At 35.4% G+C, this 11671-nt stretch overlaps 1 non-coding gene across 1 annotated transcript; it reads right to left on the bottom strand.

Moving 5' to 3' along the window:
* Positions 1-1158: 1158 nt before the first annotated feature.
* On the bottom strand, positions 1159-1322 carry LOC142444120 (U1 spliceosomal RNA). The gene has a single exon (XR_012783783.1). It is a non-coding gene; the product is annotated as a U1 spliceosomal RNA (small nuclear RNA).
* Between the last annotated feature and the right edge of the window lie 10349 nt (positions 1323-11671).

The following is an 11671-nucleotide window of genomic DNA, read 5'->3' as shown; positions in this document are numbered from 1 at the left end:
GTGCTTCCGTTTGTTGTTCATAGGATTTCTTCGGTTGGAACCAAATCCGTGGCACCTACCCTCATCAACATGTGAAAGTTGGACATGGAAAAAGGAAGAGTGCAGAAATAGATACACACAAATAAAAGCCATATATATGTAATGCATATATATCTGTAAATATATATATGAAAAATATTATAAAATAAAAGCACAAAATATTTCTATTACTACTTTTAAAATAATTGTATGTGCTATGAGATTTTATATGCAAGGAATATTTGCTTCTTCCCTATGGGTAGTGTGTGTAATAAAAATAACTCAATCAATAAATACTTTGTGTCACACTTGTGTACCTTGCAAATGTTCTGAGACATTCACATCAAAATGAATAAAATACAGTTAAAATAAAATCTATGTAGTTGACCATCAGAAAAATATATTATCAAAATGAATCAAATGAATTTTAAGAAAAAATTTTTAAAATGTATTATGATTCTGACATACTTTTAAAAGACAGTATTCTCTCATTATAAAGGAAATGAGTTGCAACATTAATAATAGTTGTACATTAGTTCTACTTATTTTATTTTAATTACAAAAATGCCTTTGAGAAAAGATTTTCCTTCTTGGATTTCCTTCAAGTTTATATAAGATGATATTGTGGGCTTAGAGGTTTTAAAGGGAGCCAATTATGGTCACTGCCTCCATCAATACTGCAGTATTAAAGGTTTGGGTGAATCTTTTCACTCTTTTGTTATAAAAGTTTTGCTCTGGGGAGAAAATATTTCTAATCAGTTCAGATCCAACTTCTATTGTTGTGAACAGCTCAGGAGGATTGCTTCGGCTTTAGAGACTTGAAGTTATGGAGAAAAGGGAAAATGTTTTGCCAATCAGAAATTGTATTTATATCATAATCCATGAAAGTGAGTTTAGCTAGAAATAGAGAATTCTAGGAGAGGAAGACGGGAATATTTCTTGTGTCACAAATGAAAGCGTTTGCATATTAAAGCATGCTTTAGTATAGATGCTGGTAGATCAGGAAACTGATGCTTTCGTGCTTCTAAGTCTGATATCATTTGTATATCACTGTGACTGATGAAAACAGAAGAACCAACTGAGAAAAATCCCATTGTCAATAAAATTCCCTAGAACATTTTTTTTCTTTCTTTTTTTAAACAGGGGAGAGCGCGAATGCAGTCCCCCACTACCACAAATTATGCAGTTGAGTTTCCCACATTTGGGGAAATCGCAGGGGTCAGCACATCCGGAGTGCAATGGATAAGCCTCGCCCTGGAAAAACCACCTTCGTGATCATGGTATCTCCCCTGCCAGGTAAGTATCCCCTAGAACATTTGAAGGATGAGAAAAGTACCCAAGCTTTTCCTTATGAACTGCAGAGCTCCCATTTGATTTTCTTGAGAATATGGACCCTGGGGCTACAGTGCAAACGTTGGCCTCTGTCAAGGATGAGGAACACGGACGTTGTGCGTGCGTGTTTAGATGATTTGTACGTAGAGATATAAAACACTGAGAACTTTTGATTTGGCCAAATAGGGCATTCTCAATGTTTTTTTCTGATGAATCATTTCAAATATTTTAAAAATTTTATTTGGAAAAGCTATTATCCTACTGGTCCTTTGACATTTTTCTAGGGTGACAGTTACAGGACTCCTTTTTTTCCTGTTATTTTTATTGAGTTCATTATTTATTCATTATATCTTATACAGAATGTGGTTTATTTACCAAACAGTAAGAATTTAACCAATATTGTTTCCCTTAAAACATACAAAACAAACCATATATTCAAGACAAATTTTGCATGTGCCATTCAATGACACACATTATTTTCTTCAATCTACTCAAGCATTCTCAGTCATCTTCCCTGAATTCTTCCTCCCCCCGCACATAATCCTACAGCCAACATCTATTTCCTATGTATTTTTCTAGTTGTTATTCTCAATTTGATCTACTAATATATATATAATATTTCTATATATTAGAAAAACATTTTATATGTATAATATTTCTATATATTAGAAAAACACAATGCCCAAGTTCACCTCCATTACATGTTAAGGTAAATTATTGTTTGGTCTTAAAAAGACTACAGGAATATTTTTGGTAAACCTCTGCTCAGCCAGAAGTGAAAAACAATCACTGACATTTAAAGATTATTTTGTCAATAGTTTCAAGATTTTCGCTAGTATCCATGGCTAGAGAAATTCTGGATTTCATATACTTTGAACTTCCATGATATATTTCTCTTTGTGGTTAGAGTTTTTTTTCCCCTGTACACTCTTGATCAAAATGTTCAATAATTGTAGCCAGACAGAAGCCAATCATTCCGGCTTCATAGCGACATATAGCCTTACCTTCCATTTCCACCTCCACTTTCTATCTCTGTGGCTATAGGTGAATAGACCAAATGGTTGTACCTGAGCTGTTCAGTTTCCAGCATTGAAGACTCCCAGCACTGTGCAATGAGGTAGGAGGTAGGCTAGAAAAACTAAACACCGTGCTGTTCGGTGACTTCAAGTAGGTCCTGACTCACAGCAACTCTACACACAACAAATGAAACCCCTATGCCCTCCTCACACTTGTTCTAGTGCAGTAGATGGACTCAATGTAATGCGTTGGTGGATCTCGTGACTGCTGCTTACAGGAGTGTTGATTGTGGATCCAAGTGAAACAAAACCCTTGACAACTTCCATCTTTTCTCCATTTGTCATGATATCACCTATTGGTCCCTGGGTGAGGAGTTTAGTCTTCTTTACATTGTGGTGTCATCTATACTTAAAACTGCCCTCTGATCTCTGTCAGGCAGCATTGCAAGCCCTCCTCACTTTCAGCAAGCAAGCTGTGTCATCTGTGTATCACAGGTTATGAATAAACCTTCCTCCAATCCTGGAGCCACATTCTTCTTCATATAATCCAGCTTCTCTGATTTGCTTGGTGTTCAGATTGAATAAGTGTGGTGAGGAGGATATACTCAGGATTAACATTTTACCAGATTTTAAATCACGCAGTTTTGCCCTATTCTGTTCTCACAACTTCTTCTGGTTCTATGTAAAGGTTACACATGAACACTGTGACATATTTTGGAATCCTGTTTTACTCAAGGGTTCACAATTTGTTATTATCCTCATAGTCAAATGCCTTGGAATAATCGATAAAATATAAATAAACATTTTTCTGGTATTCTTTGCTTTCAGTCAAGATCCACCTGAAATTAACAATGATATCCTTTATTGCATATTCTCTTCAAATCAGCCTGTACTCTGGTGGCTTCCTGTCAATATACTGCTGAAACCATTGTTTGCTGATCTTCGGCAAAATTTTACTCGCGTATGAGAAACGCATTAGTAGATCCATCTTTTGGGATTTCTCAAGAAGCCATGACACTAAAAGCCAGAAGAGCAATGAAATCTGTAGAAATGTTTGATTGTACATAAACAGCCTCAGATGGCTTTCTTCTATCAATTTTTCAAACATACTGTAACATTATCTAACATAAGTATCGCCAATGCACCTTTTTCACGGGTGTACAACTTATGGTCATCAATTACATTATTTGTCGATGTCACCGTACCATTAATCAGTATAATGTTTCCATCACCCATAACCCCTCTTACTCTTTTCCTGTTCATCTTGCCATAGGTAACCCCTGATAAATCTGGGCCTCTGTACATTGACCTGCTCTTATCTTCGTATATATAGTGGGGACCAACAACAGCAAAAAGGTGTCCTGTAGTGATTAAATTATTTCACCCCGCTTGATGTCTTCAAACTCCATCCCTATTGGAGCACACAGCAATAATTTACGTCTCTTATTGGAGGAGGAATAATCCGTTTTGTGTGTACATCACATTTTGTTTATGAATCTGTCTCTTGATGGGTATTTAGGTTGATTCCACCTGGTCTATTCCAGATAGAACCACAGTGGACATTAGTGTTCAAGTTTCCTTTAGATTCTCTGCTTTCAAACCTTGTGGGCATATATAATAGGTAGAATTCCTGTCTCAGACGGCAGTTCTGTTTCTGTTTCTTCAGGAACTTTTCCACTCTTTTTCTGAACAGCTGTGCCAATTTGTGTTCCCTCTAGCAATGGATAAGGATTTTAATTCCTCCATGTCCTCATTAACATTTGTTGATTTTTTTTTGAAATCCAAATGCCCATAATGAGAGTGAAAGGGCATTTGATTGTGCTTTTGATTTACATTTCTCTGATGACTAATGCTATTTAACATCTCTTCATTTGTTTGCTGGCCATTTCAATATATCTCTGGTGAAATATCTATTCTAAAGTTTTGCATGAAGTCAGTTCATATGTCTTGCATAGTCAGTAAAACTCAAGTAACCATTTTTCTGGTAATTTCTGCTGTCTGCCAAGATGCCCTTATAATATCACTAATGCCAAGTCTTCTGAATTCAACTTGAATTTCTGGCAGTTCTTGTGGATATGCTGCTACAATCATTTTTTTCATTATCTTCAGCAAACGCTCACTTGCATTTACTAATATTGATATTGTTTTTTTAGAAATATAGATTCTTTTTTATTAATAAATCTTTTTATTAGGGCTCATATAACTCCCCCTCCCTCCCCGCTCTCCCATTCCCCCTGGTCCCTTAATAGTTTATAAATAATTATTTTTTCTTATCTTACACTGCCCAGCGTCTCCCCTCACCCACCTTCCCATTGCCCAACTCCCAGAGAGGAGGTTACACACAGAGCTCCAAGGTCGGTTCTCCCTTTCTACACCCCCTTCCCTCCTGGTGTCGCCACTCCCACCGCTGGTGTTGAGGGGTTCATCCGTCCTGGATTCCCTGTGTTTCCAGATCCCTACTGCACCGCTGTACATCCTCTGGTCTAACCAGGTCCTCAAGGTAGAATTGGGGTCATGATAATTGGGAGGAGAGGAAGCGTTCAGACACTAGAGGAAGGTTTTGAGTTTCATTGTTGCTATACTGAATCCTGAGTGTCTCATCTCCTAGCCACTACCCTTCTGGGAGGGATGTCCAGGTGTCTACAGATGGGCATTGGGTCCCCAACACACACTCCCCCTCATTCACGGTGATGTGATCCCCACCCCCGCACCCCCTGCCTTTGTTGTTTGAGACCTGGTCTCCTCTGCCCTTCACGATCACCCATGTTGGTGTGCTGCTTCCTTGTGGGCTTTGTTGCTTCTGGGCTAGATATTGTTTGATAATTTCTGCATTTTTTCACATCACTTTTCTCTGAAATGGGCACGCATATGGCATGCTCTTCTAGTCAAATGACCAGGAAACTGTGCTTCAAATATCTTGTTATGGATGATTGAGTGCTTCCAGAGCTGTATTAGTCTTTGTCTGTTTGTTTATGGAAGAATTTAAATTAGTATCCCATCACTTTCAATTGTCTTAAATGTTCTAAATTATTTAAATTACTGGGTTTATGTAGAATCAAAATTAATACCCTGCGAGGCAGGGACAACAATTAAAGTTATGATATAAAATGGATATATTAGAGGGAATACAATAAAATATGTTGCATATTTTATCATTTGGGGAAAAGAAGACAATAACTCACCCCTAAATAAGTAAATATAGGGGAATAATAAATAAAAGAGTTGCTTGGGAGCCAAATGTACAACAGTGCAAAGCTAGCAAAGAGATATTTTCTTATAGGTTGCTAAAGTCACTATACCTATGAAAAGATTAATCGAGAAAAAGAAAAACAAAAGCACTTATTATTTATCAAATGTAATTAAAGTTGTCACTGCCAACAAACCCCACAATTCTTAAAAATATAATTTGACAGTACATGAAATATGGACATGTCCCTAGGGAAATAAATAAGACAAATTAAAGAATAAACTTAAAAAGCACAAATATATTTTTAAATTTTCATAGAAAATCAAAACTAATGCACAGTTAAAGCCATTCAAGCAATGAAAGCAAATGTTCAATTAGGTAAACTGTTGAAAGCTACATCACAAAAAATATGCAGGTGAATATAAACTTACACAATCTCTTACATAACTTATCTAAGAGGTCACTAATTCTACAACATGAGTATTATCTTTTTTTTCAACGCTGTATCAAAAATATTAAAAGTACATACTAGCAAGTAAAAGGCAGTAGTGTATAAAATAATAAATTATGAACAATTAAAATCTGTTCTTTAAGATTATACAGGTATTAAAGCATTCAAAATTTTCAGAATTAGGCATGCATTTCCTATTTAACACAAAATAATTAATGGAGCACATATTAGTAAAAGCTCTTCTATGATCATGAAAAATAAAACTACTTCCCAGTAGATTCTGAATATATAAAAAAGCATGAATAGTGACCAAATCACAGATTAGACAAATAGCTCTGTATTCTAGTCACTGTGAGCAAATTAATTAGCTGTTGTAACCTAGCTTCATTAAATACCAGTTGAAATTTATCAAGATACTCAATCATAAGAGAACCTTCATTTCCTGAAAGTGTCCAATGCATAGCAAAGTTCACTTCATTGACTCCTCCCCCAAATCACTTACCACAGTACAATAGCCATTATCACAAAATACATGCAAAGTTGTAATCTCAGCTGCAAAATCAGTGTGCATCCACAATAAAACAAATGCAAATTCTCAGTGGCTGAGAAGGGGACATTCCCAACTCAACATTTGCTTTATTAAGATTCATAAATACTTCCTCATCTTCTTTTCACTCTTATGCTTCTAAATATTTTCAAATGATAAAATTTGACTATTACCTTGTAGTTAAAAGCATATAATACATTTACAAAGGACAAACATTTTTAAAGATAAAATGTAATGATAATTATAAGACACTTTCCTATTAACACAAATAAGTAACAATGGCCCAAGAAAAACTATGCCCTCATGATTGCTTGGAAGTGGTGGAAAACCCTGTAATTGCTTTCTATCAATCAGAACAAGTTGGGGAGTGATAGGAAGGAGATCTTTAAACTACAGTTATTAAAATGTGTCAGCTGGAGACAATGTGTCTAAGATGACCATCTGTAAGGAACATGAGCCTAAAGGAAGTCTTGTCAGGTTCAAACAACAAAAAATATGACAACACTAGATAAAGCCAAGTGAAACTCACTCACCTGTCATACACAAAAACATATCATGAAAAGTACATTTTAAATATTCCATTATTAAAAATGCTAGTATTCTTTCAAGGAAACTTTACAATGAATATTTAATATTTCTAATTAAAATTATATTGTCTCTGTTCTTATAAGACCAAATGCTTTAGTTCATGATACATTATGTATGATGTTTAACATGCTTTATGTTACTTCAAAGATATGAATCCATTTTTTCAATAGGATTTCTCTTATTATCACTAGTCCTCAGTTTTAATACAGCCATAATACTACGTGTATTCTAACAACAGTGAGTATAAGGAATAGCTACCAGGATCTACATGTGACCTCCTCCCTGGGGGACGGACAACAGAAAAGTGGGTTAAGGGAGACATCAGACAGGGTAAGGTATGGCAAAATGATGATTTATAAATTATCAGCACATCATGAGGGAGGGGGCAGCGGGGGGCAGGGAGGGGGAAAATGAGGACTTGATGCCAGGGGCTTAAGTGGAGAGCAAATGTTTTGAGAATGAGGAGGGCAATGAATGTACAGATGTGCTTTACACAATTGATGTATGCATGGATTGTGATAAGAGTTCTATGAGCCCCTAGTAAAATGATTTAAAAAGAATAATTAAATGAAAACCTTCCTTGATTGAAAATCATAGTAACAGTGTAATGTTTGACATGATTAGCATATCAGTGTGAGGGAACCAAGATTCTAGGTGCAGTTACTTTAAATGATTTATCTGTATAAGCCTATTTAGTGAATTTGTTATGACTTGGAAAGCGAAACTGATAATATGAGCCATTAAGGTATCTGGAAGTAGACCAAACTATAAGTAAAGGAAATTGTCTATTATTATGGATGACATTTTATGCCATATTTTATATCAGTGAAGGCACTCAAGAGACGCTGTCATGGCCCTGGGATATTTTAAAGTATAGATTAATGTGTAAAATACCACTCTGGATTAAATCTACTGAGTCAAACAAAACTACACCTAGGTTTCCATTTTTATTTTGTAAAAGAACAAAGGAAGACTTTTAAAGTAATGGACACAAACAGAGCTGTGCTTTTAAATGCTTATCCCCTTGAATTTGCAACACCTGTCGTTCACAAGCAGAAGACTAGACCACTGTAAATGGTCAAGGAGTCACTCAAGCTTTCTTTGATTAGTCATCATTTGTAGTATAAAATAGCATTGAATTTTCATAAAAATATATTAATCAGTTAATAGTTCACGTTCTTTATAAAATCAAACAGACAATTCAAGTATGGTTGAAGTAAACTAAATTACAAAACACTGCTATTTTTATTATTCTCAGTTGAATTTTGTTTTCTTAATATTACCTTAATTTGGAAAGATAAAACATTTTGTGAGCATTCATCACAAGAACCCAAGATGACTGGGTGTAGTTCAGTTACTTATTTGGTTGTAAGCTACCAGGTCAGTAATTCAAACTCACCAACTGTTCAGCAAGAGTAAGATGAGGTTTTTTTCTGCTCCCATTGAGATTTAGAGTCTCTGAAGCACATAGGAGCAATCCTACTCTGTTCACAGGGTCAGTGTGAATCCGAATTCACTAGATGACAGTGAGTTTGCTTATTTGCATATTTTTGTGTACTTTTAGTCAGCACAAGAAAAAGGAAGCCTGGTGGCACCGTGGACTAAGCAGTGTGTTACTGACTCTGAGACAGATGGATCACAGTTATCAAGGTTATCTGATTCTGTAAAATTTTGTAGGTTCCATTATTGGAACCTACAAATCTTTACGGAGGCAGATAACTTCAATTTTGATGATGTAAGATATGGAAATAATACTCTATAACTTATCAAGAGTTGGTGAGGGAGATGGTGGGAAAAGGAGGGGGAAGAAAGGGAGAGTTGATATCAGGGGCTCAAGTGGGAAGAGAATGCTTTGAAAATGATGATGGCAGCATATGTGCAAATGTGCTTGACACACTGGATGAATGTATGGATTATGATAAGAGATGTAAGAGCCCCCAATTAAAGTATATGGGGAAAAATTGTAGATTCAAAAAATTTAAGAAGCAGGTCTAACTCAGTCCTGTAATATTTCTGTGAGTCAGAATTGTCTTGATGTTAATGAGTAATATTAAATAACTATAAAAATAAAGTCCTGTTTCTGCTTGTTTGCCTTGAGGGGAAGAAGTTTGAGAACAGTCTTGGGGTATGAGAGGTTGTGTGTGTGTGTGTGTGTGTGATTGGTTAATTAAAGCTTAATATCTCAATTAGTCACATCATTAAAAATATATATTCTTGTAAGCTTTATTTGCTGTAGTTGTGTGTTGTTCTTCGGCTTTTCCTGACAGTTTTCTTTTCACATGCTTCACCGGCTTTAATTAAGTTCTCTACTTAGACCTGAAAGAAAAAAACAAAACAAAAACTGCAGACTCATTACATTTCTTCAAGTGCATGCAATTTAGTTAGGTGATGCCTGGTGTCTATGCTGACATTAAAGGTTTCAGTGCTCTTAAAGGTATTCTGACTGATTAGTAATAAGTAGGTTAAATTTAGAAATCCAATGCTCTAATGCAATGATTCACAAACTCCTTGGGACTATTAAGAATTTAAAACACAGCTTCAGTTCTCTCATACTACACTAGATAAGATAGACAATAACGGGCACACCTAAAGAATCCATTTTCATTGCACATCACAGTATAACAGGGGGACTTGTTAAAACATTAAATGGTCTACACCCCACACTCACTAAATGAGAACCTGCACTCTAATAAAGTAATGGAAGATCCTAAGATCGTTCATGTTCATGCTACCTTTTTACCATCTCTCTTTATAATAAATAATAACATATAGAAAATATAGTTATATTTATTCAGTCTACAAGTCAGGAAACCAATAGTCACATTTAACGAGGTTGTGATCTCTATGCTTTTAGACTCATTGTTAAAATAAGATCATTTTATGTATTAAAATTATCTCTTTATTTAGCATGGTTTTCAAGGACCTCCAAAAAATAGTATCAGTTGCCAGTTTCAACAAATATATTTCCTTCCACAACATATCTTCTGATTACATTGCTTCTTAGAGCTCAAATTACACAGCATCACAAATCTTTGTCAAATGTTTACATTGTCACTCATCTATAGTTTTATCCTCATAGTTTATTTGCTAAGTTTTAACTAAGAAGACATTTTTATCTGTCTGGCTCTGTTTTTTTTTTTTTTAATTTTAACAATTTATTGGGGCTCATACAATTCTTTTCACAGTTCATATATATACATACATCAATTGTATAAAGCACATCTGTACAGTCTTTGCCCTAATCATTTTTTTCTCTTTTCTTCTTTTACATTTTATTAGGGACTCATACAACTCTTACCACAATCCATACATATACATACATCAATTGTATAAAGCATATCCATACATTCCCTGCCCCAATCATTCTCAAGGCATCTGTTTTTACAATATTTATATTAGTTTCGTATTGCTGTTGTGACAAAATCCCATAAACTTGTGACTTAGAACAAAGACATCTATTTTTTTATAACTCTGGATATTGGAATCTAAAATCATGGTGCCATCTGGCTCTTGTTATCTGAAGGGTCAGGTGGATAGTCACTTCTCGTGTCTTTACTGCTTCCAGGTTACTTCCTTTGATCACTCCAAACTCCAACTTCCATTATTTCATCTCCTGCTATTGCTCCTCTGATCCTCCTTTCTCCCTTTTACAGGAGCCGCTTTCATTAATCAGGATAGCCACCTGTTATAATTATGTTTGTGTCAACTTGGCTGAATTTGTAAGAAGATAAAAGTGGAATTCAACCTCTCATTCAGGTCACAGCGTGATGAGGGTCCTATGGGATGTGGTCTATTTGATACTGGTGGTCTATTCGAGATGCTGTGGAGACCTGGCTCTTACACAATTTCTTTCTGACCTGAAGCTGACTTCCTGAGATGGCAGCAACTGTATGGCCTGCTAACCCTGAATGGGGTCTACGGCTTGACATGTTTGTTAATGACGGTGGACCCCTCAACTCTGCTTACATTAGTGATCTTCCTGCTTCTTGTTCATCTCTCTATCAGGAAAGATCCCCAGCTAGAATTTGCTCCACGGACTGAGTTAGATTGGGCTTTCCCATTCTGCAGCCGTGTGGACTGCCTTCTTGATATAGCTTTCTTATAGTTGTGTCACTAATTTTATTTATCTAGAAAATCCAGCCTAACACATCAGGCTATCCCAAGATCCATAAAACAGTCACATGGTTCCTTTTAAGTATAAAATAGTATATTACAATGTTTAATATATTGGAATATTAGTAAATTTGGGGCAGGGAAATAATTCTACTTACACACTAGTGTTTTACTTTTCATGATATTTGATTGTTGGACTATTTTATAAATAAGTGTTGATTAGTGGTTATGAACAATTTGATGAGTAATGGTTTATTTTATAAATAAGTGTTGTTTATTAAGAAGGGAAGACGAGAAAACAGAGATACACAAAAACAGAGTTGGAAAACTAAGTTCATTTTCAGTAAAAAGAATGCCATTTTAAAAGTTCAAGTTCTGGTAGTTGAAATGTCTTTCCAAATTTTTATTTATTTCCTGAA

Source organism: Tenrec ecaudatus, chromosome 3, assembly GCF_050624435.1.
Source record: "Tenrec ecaudatus isolate mTenEca1 chromosome 3, mTenEca1.hap1, whole genome shotgun sequence".
In the NCBI taxonomy this organism is placed as follows: domain Eukaryota; kingdom Metazoa; phylum Chordata; class Mammalia; order Afrosoricida; family Tenrecidae; genus Tenrec; species Tenrec ecaudatus.
Note: the sequence above shows the minus strand (reverse complement) of the source record. Positions and strands in the feature narration are given on the sequence as shown.